Raw genomic sequence first — 9,925 nt, forward strand, 5'->3', positions numbered from 1 at the left:
TAGATCTTGAATTTAAGTTGAGAAAATTGAGTTTCTTTAGTAAAGGTTTTAATAATTGTAGAAAGATTTTGTTATCTAGTCTGTTTTGGTTGTTTATCAACCACCTATTTGAAGAACCGAAATTAACATGGACATTTATTTTTCTTTCATATTTTGCTGTATGATCCCTTCTCTTCTGACRATCAGAGCCTTCTGGAACATGGAAATTGTCCTGTGGCAATCACGTCATGCAAGTTGAAAATACAATTTCTGAATCTTTCGGTCTCCCTTTGGACAGAGGTACAGACAGATAGACAAAGCCCAGTATAAATAGACAAGTTTTCCCTTAAAGAAGTTTTAAAGCTTAAAAGTTAAAAAGCTTTATAAATGAAAAAGTATTTTACTCTTTACTCCTAATAAACAGAAAACTGTAAAAAAGAGCAAGGAAAAACCAGCTTGTTTTGCTATTCACAATGAATTAAGTATATAAACCCTTAACAATGAATAAATACTATTGACAGAGAAAAGTAAATATGTCTTAAATTTTTGRGGGGGCTTTTAAAACAAAGAATATCAATAGCAAAATTGTATTTTAAATGTGTTTTTAATTTGACAGTGTCTTTTTGACATTTATGAAGTACAGTGATGAGTGTGTAATTAAAGTTCATTGCTTGTTTTTCAGTGTTGCATTCTCAGTCCCCCAGATTTCCTTTGAGCTGGAAGCGACTGAACAAAGGAATGGGACTTGCCAGCAAGGGCCTGTTCCCAGGCATGCTGTGCTGAGCACCAGCATCGTGGCTGCCTTTGAACCCAACGCCGAGCCGACCCGTGTGCATGCACTGAACCACGTCCATTCTCAATGTCCTTGGTTTTTGCTGAGATTTTTTCCAAAGGTTTAAGAAAGAACAGATTTTTTTTCCCTAAATATAGTGCCATTTCCTTCTACCTAAATATATAGCATGCAAGTATGAGAAGTATGAGAAGTTTAATGGCAAGCAGAGGCATTTTCTTGAGGGCCCACAGATCTGGTGTGACTGGAGATAAAATACTGAACAGCATGTATAGCCCCGGCACATTAGGACTGACTCCACAGGTAATGAGTTTTGCTGTAGGCTGTTTTTCAATTGTTTTTTTTCCCTCCTCATTCACAAAGTGTGCTTTTCAGTAGCAAGCATCTCCAAGATTACCGCCCCAGTGCTCCTGCCTGGGAGGTTTGGAGCAGGCTTAGCTGTGTCAGTAACACCAAGCCTCAAGCCAACAAGCTCCCTGTCACTAGCACCAAAAAAAAAAAAAAAAAAAAAAAAAAAAAAAGTGGAGGGGAGAGCCATCTAAGCTGTCTAGACTCACTGTTCCCAAAAGAAAATCCTCACTTGGCCAGGGCCGTCTATAAAGGTATGTGTTTACCCCAAGTTACTCATAAAAGACAGTTAACTACTGCAATGCTGGAGAAGGCATGAAGTAGCCATTGGATGACGTACTCAAGCAGGGATCTTAGAGCAGAGACAAGAACCGAGGTCTCCCTCTCCTTTATGCTCTTTGCTGGAGATAGGACAAGTTTGTTTYTAACCACAGAGAGAAGGAGACATATGTCTTCCCTGTCTTGGAGGGACAATACGGTGTGATGGGACAGGAGCTGTCACTCGGGGCACAGTTTTGAAGGAGGGTGGCTGCCCTGTGCTGTCTGCTGTGGGCTCCGATTCTGCCAGCGTGTGCTAGCTGTGTCCCGAGCACATGTGTGGGCTTGCACACCTCATGGGAAGACTTGGCCATCACATGGGTGTCAGATCACTTGATAAAAGCAGGTAGAAGCAGTTCATGGCAAGTCCACAGACACAGTTTAAACAGCTGAAAGTTTCCTGGTACGTAGGTATCTGGAGTAAGAAAGTCTCCCTGTGAATGAGAAAAACTCCTTAAGCCTTCCTAGACTTTCTATCTTAGTTGCTAAATTCATATAGGGAATCACCAGAAGATCATAGGCTTGGACTCAGGCCTCCAGAGGCCAGGAGCCTAAAGCCTAGGCTGCTCTGTTTTCAAGGTGTCAGGATTTGGCTACCTTGAAATGGATGTATTCTGAATTATTCAGATCTTTAGACATTAAAACATACAATAAATACATCAAGCAGAAGGCTAATTTGTGACAATGCTGACTGATTGTCCCAAGTAAAGTCACATGAGGCTGCTAAGGACAGCTGCTAGAGGAGAAGCAGCAGCAGGTTCCCAGGAGGGACTCTAACCAAAGACCTAACTCAGAAGAGTCAGGGTATGGCAAGGAGAGCAGAAACAAAAGCCTGTCTTGTGGACAGAAACACGAGTCTTGCACATCATGTGGCTGTTGCTTCCGTCCTATCTCAAAAGGAAAGTGGTCCTGCTTCCATGGGTCCTGTTTTCGTTCTCTGTTGTATGCAGTTAGTTTACCCTCAGCAAATATTGTTCTAATAGAGCCAGCTGTCGGATTTGCATCTGTGGAACAGATACAAAACACTGATCTCTGTGGGAGGCAGGTATCTACTCTGCATAAGCACTTTTGCAAATCCCACAAGGCATTTCTCCGTCTTCAGGCACTTGAGCATCTTTGAAAATCTTGCCCTTTGTGCCTAGCTTTACCTCTCTACAAAACAGAGAAATCTGCTTCCCAAGGAATTGAATCAGAGTTAAATTTATTCATATTTGCTTTAAGCTTTGGAGCCATACAGCAGGCATATGGCACAAAGGTGTGCTTCTTGTTTGGGATATTATACAATGAAGCACCTGTGTGTGCAGTTATTGTCCATGCAGTCATTGGTCTCATTTTGAAAGATGTATCCATGAATCCGAGGAAGGCAAGGTGCCGCTTTAATGAATGATAGCTATAGAAAGATCACAGTATAGAAGTCACACTGTTTTGTGATGGCCCAGCTCTTCTATTATGAAGGACAGAAGCAATAGCAGCCTCTTTAGGTATCCTCCTGTGCTTCAATATCTTGCAGAAAAGAGGTAGACAACTACCACAGGTGCTCGTTATGGTAATTGTGCGAGATTTTTGGTGAAGTAAAGACAGCAAAGATGGCTGTCTAGGTCTTCAGTTCTGGTGTCTAAAAGAGCTCTCAGTTCAAAAAGAGAGTTTTATGCACTCTGTGCTGAGCTCCTTCTGCAATAACTTCTACAGGAGTTGCAGTGGGAGTTTCTGGTCATGGAGATCTTCTGACCCTCATGTCAGTGTTAGCTCCTAGGATATCTTCCCTTAGCTGTGAATTTCCCTTTTTTTTTTTTTTTTTTTTTTTCAGAATTCGGCCCTGTGCTCTTTTGATAACCTGAACAAAAGAGGAGGCAACATTCGTGCCTTGCAAAGTCATCTTGCCCTTGTTTGTTGATGGGCTTCCTGGAGTGGGAGTTACCGTCTGATTTGCTTTCCCTGCCCTCAGATGTGTGAGGCTTGCTCAGGTGGCCCGATTACTGCTGATTTCATCCAGAAGTTGTTAGCCTCTATTCTTTAGCTGGGGAAGAAGGCACTGATTTCTAGGGTGTAGCTACTCTGGCCTCCCTAGGATGTTCTGTTTGTCTGACTGTGACTTTGATCCCTGGCCYTTTCTTATACCCAGGTTCCCATGTAATTTGCAGAAATCTTGATGCTCTTAACTTCCTCTGAGAAAGTGGAACTTTCTCCAAATCCAGAGGACAGGCCATTGCCAAAGGACAGGCAGATTCCTCTGGATCTGGGGAAAGTCCCCCTTTCCCAAGGAAAGTTAGGAGGGTCAAGTCTTCTGCTTTCTGTTGTTTGCTTGTCTACACAGACACTGGAAGTGTGATTTTGTTTTAAATCACCACCTATTTAGGCCATTTAGAGTTTGAGCTGATTTTGATATACTCATTTGGGGAAATTCTTGACCTTTATAAGTGGCAAATGCTGTYGGAAACACATCCTAGGGCTTTTTCCTTTTCCTAAGCCCATCACATCTTAGCTTTCAATGGCTGAAAGTTTCATTAGCTGAGGGGCAAGTGGGAGATGATTAGATGACATGATCTGAAGTGGGGGTGCTTTGTTTTAATGCCTGGCCAGCTGAGGCATTTTGGTGCTCTGTTGTAACTTTTCCATTTACTGCTATGAAGACAGAAATATGATCAAAGAAAAGAAAAAAAAAAAAAGGAGGATCTGCAGAAAAGTTGTTTAAGCATTACTGAAACATTCTACATTTGCAGTGCCAAAGGCTGAGAACTCTCTCAGTGTGTTAAAACCTTTTAATAATTTGAGATCACATTATAATCCCCTTGTCCAGAATCCTTATAATTTATACATGGTTTAATGCTTGGAATAAAGTTAGAGTCTCAGTCCTTCTTCTTTTTTTTTTTTTTTTTTTTTCCACTCTGATGCCACAGTCAAGGATAATCATTTTAAAAGCTGAAATGTGTTAAATGCATTAATTGCACTAGTTTAAGTGTTTTATTTTGAGTTAAAGTCACTCAGGACTTTAATATGACAGATAAGATATAGAGCAATAATTCTAACTGTGACTCAGAACAGGAAACAAATCCTGACTTTGATCTGAGTAATAACACTTCTCTCCCTGACCGGCAAAGTTGCATTAGTGCCGTACTGAGCCTACGCTCGAGGCTTAGCACCAGGAGCGCCCAAATAGCTGCCGGCGGATCGAGCGCTGCATCCCAGCCATCGACTCGCAAAATCCAGCTGGGAGGTAAGAGCAGGGAGCTGCTTTCCCTGCCTTCAAGGTGCTGGAGGCTTGGAGGAGCCTATGCAGAGAAATGGGTCTAAAAGGAGGGACTGCTGCCTGCAGCCAGTGGCTCTGCAGCAGTGTGGGGTGCATGATGCTCTTCCCCACGGCGTGGTCGGTCGCATCCCCCATCGCCACTGGCACATGCTGGGGCTGCCTGGCCCCGGGCTCTGGCTCCTCTGCCATCATAGAAATTAGCTTGGACGAATTTAATCCTATAGCTATGCTGCTATATCCTTACGTCAGTGTGCCTCATGTCAGTTAATCACTCTTGGGGATATAGTGGAAATATTTAGGGGTATGTTTTCAAGAATAGGAAGTTATTAGTCTCCCACATTAGTCTCCCTTGAAGTGGCCTAAGGAGTGTTTTGGGTACGGAACCCGTATATATGTCCAATACAATTTAGAGGCCTTAAGGTCTCTTGCGTTATTTCAGAAAGCCGTGGATTTCCCATAGGACCTGTAAGACCACGTGGGTGTTTTGAGGGCCAGAAGTCATCTAAAACGGCAATAGGCATCTGCATTTAGGCACCTGAATATCTTCCCTAATGCTGCAGTGTGCTTGCAGTATTCAAATTCGTAGCTGAAAGAGGGAAAATCTTTTTAGTTTTCCAGACTCATTTCAGTAAGTTACTTCCACGTATTTTACAAAACCGCACTGAGCTGGTGGTCTTGCAGTTTGCACAGATTTTCCTAATTTTTTAATGTTTTGTTTGGGAAGAAGTCATACTTCAGAATTTTGTGCTTAAATTTAATCTAGCGTTATTGGATTTCAGAATTAACCTTCATTTGAAAGATCCTAACTTTTTCACCTCATGGGCCACCAACCTTACCATGTCAAATACTTTGAACTGTTGGTTTTGGCAGCATGTTCGGAAAGTTACAGGAATCCAGTTAGTCTGGATTGTGGAGAAGAGTGTTGTGTGGTATTCACCAAAGATGTGCTAACAAAAGTTCTCATTCCATGCTGAACCCTCCAGTGCTGTGGAAGGAGACACCTAGKCAGCCTGCTAACAGAATCTGAAGGTCTAATGGTTCTGATCAACACCCCACAAGTGTGTGAATACTTTGATTCCCTGTCAAAGCAACTTAACTATCCATCCTCTCCACCTTTCATCTAGCACAGGTAAACATTCTGCTGCTTGCCTAGTTTCAGGCATATCCAGAYCAGACCAGACCCAGAAATATGTTCAGGATATTTCATAGTGAAGCTCACTCCAGTAAAAGCATCTGCCTTTCCAGGGAACCTTTACCAAGCAAATTCTGTTGATCCTTCAGTCTTCCCATTTCTTCATTAGACCCAAATGGCCCTTCCTCTTACTGCTTAGAAAAGTATTGAAAAGGTGCCCTTATTTGAATTAAACACTAAAGTGTCTGCACAATATACATGTTTTGRACAAGAGACTTTTAACATGATAACGAAGGTGTAAAGCCAGTCAAGGATGACCTTCTCCATCCCTTGGAAAAGAGCTTGCTTGGCACACCTCTGACACTCATATATAAAATTGATCCATGGAATTGCCAGACATATCATTGGAAGCATATGCTCCAAAAATGGGATAGGACCTATGGCATGAAGGCCTCAGATTTTGTTTGTCCAACTTGACTTTCCAAAAAAGGCTTCGATTTTTCAAAAAGTAGTAGACATCTACTTTTCTGAAAAACAAATTGATTAGTGACTTAGGTAAATCAAGACATAAAACTAGTGTTACGCATACACATATTTCCAGCCTATATATTATGTTTGCATGAAGTCATATAAATCCTCAAGTTTCAGTTTATTAAGTCAGAAATTACCAGAGGTCATGAATAAATTTCTTCAATGAACAGGTTCAAATTTCAGCGACTGCTTAAGGAAAAATTGTGCTTGCCACATGCTATAGTTTTAAAGGAAAGAATGACTGGCTAAGGCAGTCAGCAAAAAAGGGCACCATTAGAACATAATGTATTGTGTTATGTTCTGTGCCATAGGTTCTCCTCCACATTGTTCCRTCTTCCCTAAATCTTACAATAAATTCCAATCTGTCTGTCTGCAATCTGGATTAGTTATTCCGTCTTTGATCAATGCCTTCTTGTTGGTGGTAGATATTTGATTGTCCCCAGACATGTAATGTACAGACTGGAGCCTTGCTATGTATGTAACACTGAGGATAAAGGATCCGTGACCAAACCTTTCTTTGAGCAAAAGTCACTTAACACATTTTTGCATTACAAAATATCTCACAATGAGATCTCACTGGAACCAGATGTTCATAGCAGAAAGCATATGGCAAGAGGAGGTGGATCCATTTTTCTTAAATCCTCTTGAAAAGCCATTGTATCRTAGCCCAAATTCTGCTCAAATTCGTGCTTATAATCCCCAAAGTCTTTTCCCAGTAATAAAAAAAAAGCACATGTCTCCATTTTCATTGCTTGTGAATCACTTCCACAACCATTGACTTCCAATGGTTTGCAGAGGGAGCAGCTGAGAAAAGAATTTGACCCCCAGCATACAAGGTGTACATGAAGCTTGAATGAATGGAACATGTGTGGAGAATTACTGAATGAGTATTTGTCCTGAAGAAATAGAGGCAATGGATGGATAAAAGTCAGTCTTTGTGTGTTCCATAAATATTTAATCTCAACCTGAAGAGATAGAAATTTCCAAACAATATATAGGCTGTTTATCTCATCATGTCATCTTGTGTTATACACTGCCTGTTGGTGCATGACAGCTGCCTAATCTGTTTATGTAGTTGAGCTTAATCAGGTGAGTTTGTTCTTATTGCATGGATTAGGGTGTCTGACAACAGACTTCTTTTTAAATTGACAGTCTCTGCTAATACAGACAGGAGCAGGGCCTTAAGAAACACCATAATCCAATGCCCCAGGCTAATGAAGGCTGAGCCAGTACTTCAGTTGCTCATTTAACCCCCTCAGGCCCACAGATACTGTATTTCACAAAGGAGCTCTGTCCTGACGGTACAAATTATGGCCAGCAAAGGGCTGTTTGCATGGTCAGATTGTGGACTTCAYGTCAAAAGGAAGAGATCTGGCCAACAATATTAACCAAGATGATAAAATGCAAAGTTGAGAAGAGTGTTTTGAACAGTGCAGGCCTGGCACCCAGAGCTRGAGGACTGAATGTGGAGCGGTGCCTGCTTCCCTCTCCTGTTGGTYCCAAGGTTTGGCAGATGAGCATGAGGATGGCTCTTTGGTGGCTTCATCAGTGGCCCACATTCAAATCTCTCATGACCACTGCAGGTCWTTCCTGCGGCTTTAGGAAGACTGACGAGGGAGTTTACAAGAGTCTGAAAAATTGCATGGAGAGTCACTATTTAGATCTTTCTATATGAGAAGGTCATTATTTRTTGTCTATAAGCACAGTTCAAACTATTCCATATAGAAATGTTGCTGATAAGAATGATATGAAGTCATGTCATAGATTAATTGCCTTGCTAAGTTCATTCATTTTTGCTTTAATTTTCAACTGAGATCTTTCAGACAATTGCATTTTTTTCAGTTTTTGGAGGCTGGGGATGCTTTCAATAGGATTTGCAGCATGCAGGAAATGGAGAACTGGACAGGTCTTTCATGGCTTGGATTTTAATAAAGTCTAAATATATGAATCATATTACAAAACTGAGAAATATTTGACTGATAGATATTGCATAGAATTGATTTTTGATATATTAATGATCATCTTGAAATGCTTAAAGCAGTCGTATTTTGTTTGCAAGCCAGAGCCATTTTTTTATTCCATGTTTTTATAAAGCCATAAGTCTTTGAAAGAGATTATATAATACCAACGTAATCCTTTATGCATCAGTAGGACTTTCTGTGACGATCTAAAAGCACTGCATGTCCACTGATGACTGAATTCTCACCACACCCTTTTTCAGAGAAATATTTTTAGCAGTTTTGGGGATGAGTGACTGAGAAACAAATTGTACCTACTCTGGGAAGTCCTTTCTCGTATTGGAGATCCTGAACATTATAGGGGCAAAATATCCTGGATATAGCTGGATCTGCCAGACTGATTTCTACTGCCAGAGTAGATCATTTTACCATTCAGATGCAACAAGCTGCACTACGACAAGCACAATTCTCCTAATGTGTCCACAAGCCTAAATCCTTCTGGAGGTGTCTTCTTGGTTCTAATGTAAATCCTGTCTGGGCAGATTTGTAAGGTTTTCTGCCTCTGTCTAGACTTTCCAGTGGATGCCTTGCAGCAATGCCAAGAGCAGCAGCAGCACTGGCCACGCTGTGGCAGGCTCGGAGAGTCAGGACTTGCCAACGGGAGCAGTGACTCTGGGGTCAGGCTGTGACAGACCTACAGAGTGATGTTGACCCTACAGCTGGAGCCCGTGCTCCAGTGCCAGGGCTGTGTGTGCATGGTGTGTAACCCATGYAGTAGTAGCCCATGGAATACACAGAGAAATGATGTGTTCACATGATTCACACAGATACTGCCCACAGTGTCGAACAGGTACTTGTAGTAACTATTACAGGTACAAGTGGTAACTCTAGAAGCTCCAAGCACATATAGGAATCCCCCAGAATTTCTATATGTAAAGAGAGGAGATGTCAGCAAATCCATGCATATTAGTCTGGACTTAGTCTGTAGTCTTTAATAATATGGAAATACCATAAACATATTCTAGAGCATCTTTTTTTTTTTTTTTTTTCCCCCTCCAACATATCAGTAATGGTAGACCTGCATCTAGCTCTTTTTAGCCTTAGGAATTAAATTCTTTTATTAATCAGACAGATTAGTGAGAGTCAGAGTCTCTAATTTTACAAGTTGATAGATCTATGAGGTTGAAGCGAATCAACAAAGCCTAGACTATTTAATGGAAGACAGTTGCTTTTAATACAGAAAACTTATCATCTTCTTTATGTTTGGATATTCCAGATGACTACACACTTGTTTTTAAGTTCTAGCGAAAGACCAGGAATAAATCACATAAAAGCTAGTATAACATCTAAAGACTTAAAGACAGGGAGCCAAATGTTAAGCAACTTGCTTAACGGAGCTTTGTACAGAATTAAATCACCAGAGAAAAACACTATGAGCAACAGGTTTTCACAGTTGCCAATTTGATTTAGAAGTATGTAAAATCAATAAGACCTTTCAGGACAAGCTGCGTGTGAACCATCATCCGCAATGTTTTATGTCTTCCCTCTCTCCTACAAAAACACGCAAGCTGAGGAATCGTTGCCCTCTTAAAATGTGGTCTTAGGCACTTTATACTGAAGGG

The 9,925-nt window shown here is 41.1% G+C and overlaps 1 long non-coding RNA gene across 1 annotated transcript; it reads left to right on the plus strand.

Moving 5' to 3' along the window:
* The first annotated feature begins 248 nt into the window (after positions 1-248).
* Positions 249-802, plus strand: LOC112947336. The gene is made up of 2 exons (XR_003249391.1): positions 249-279; positions 662-802. It is a non-coding gene; the product is annotated as an uncharacterized LOC112947336 (long non-coding RNA).
* The last annotated feature ends 9,123 nt before the right edge of the window (positions 803-9,925 follow it).

This window comes from Nothoprocta perdicaria, unplaced genomic scaffold (genome assembly GCF_003342845.1).
Source record: "Nothoprocta perdicaria isolate Ctin4 unplaced genomic scaffold, notPer1 scaffold_23, whole genome shotgun sequence".
NCBI lineage: Eukaryota > Metazoa > Chordata > Aves > Tinamiformes > Tinamidae > Nothoprocta > Nothoprocta perdicaria.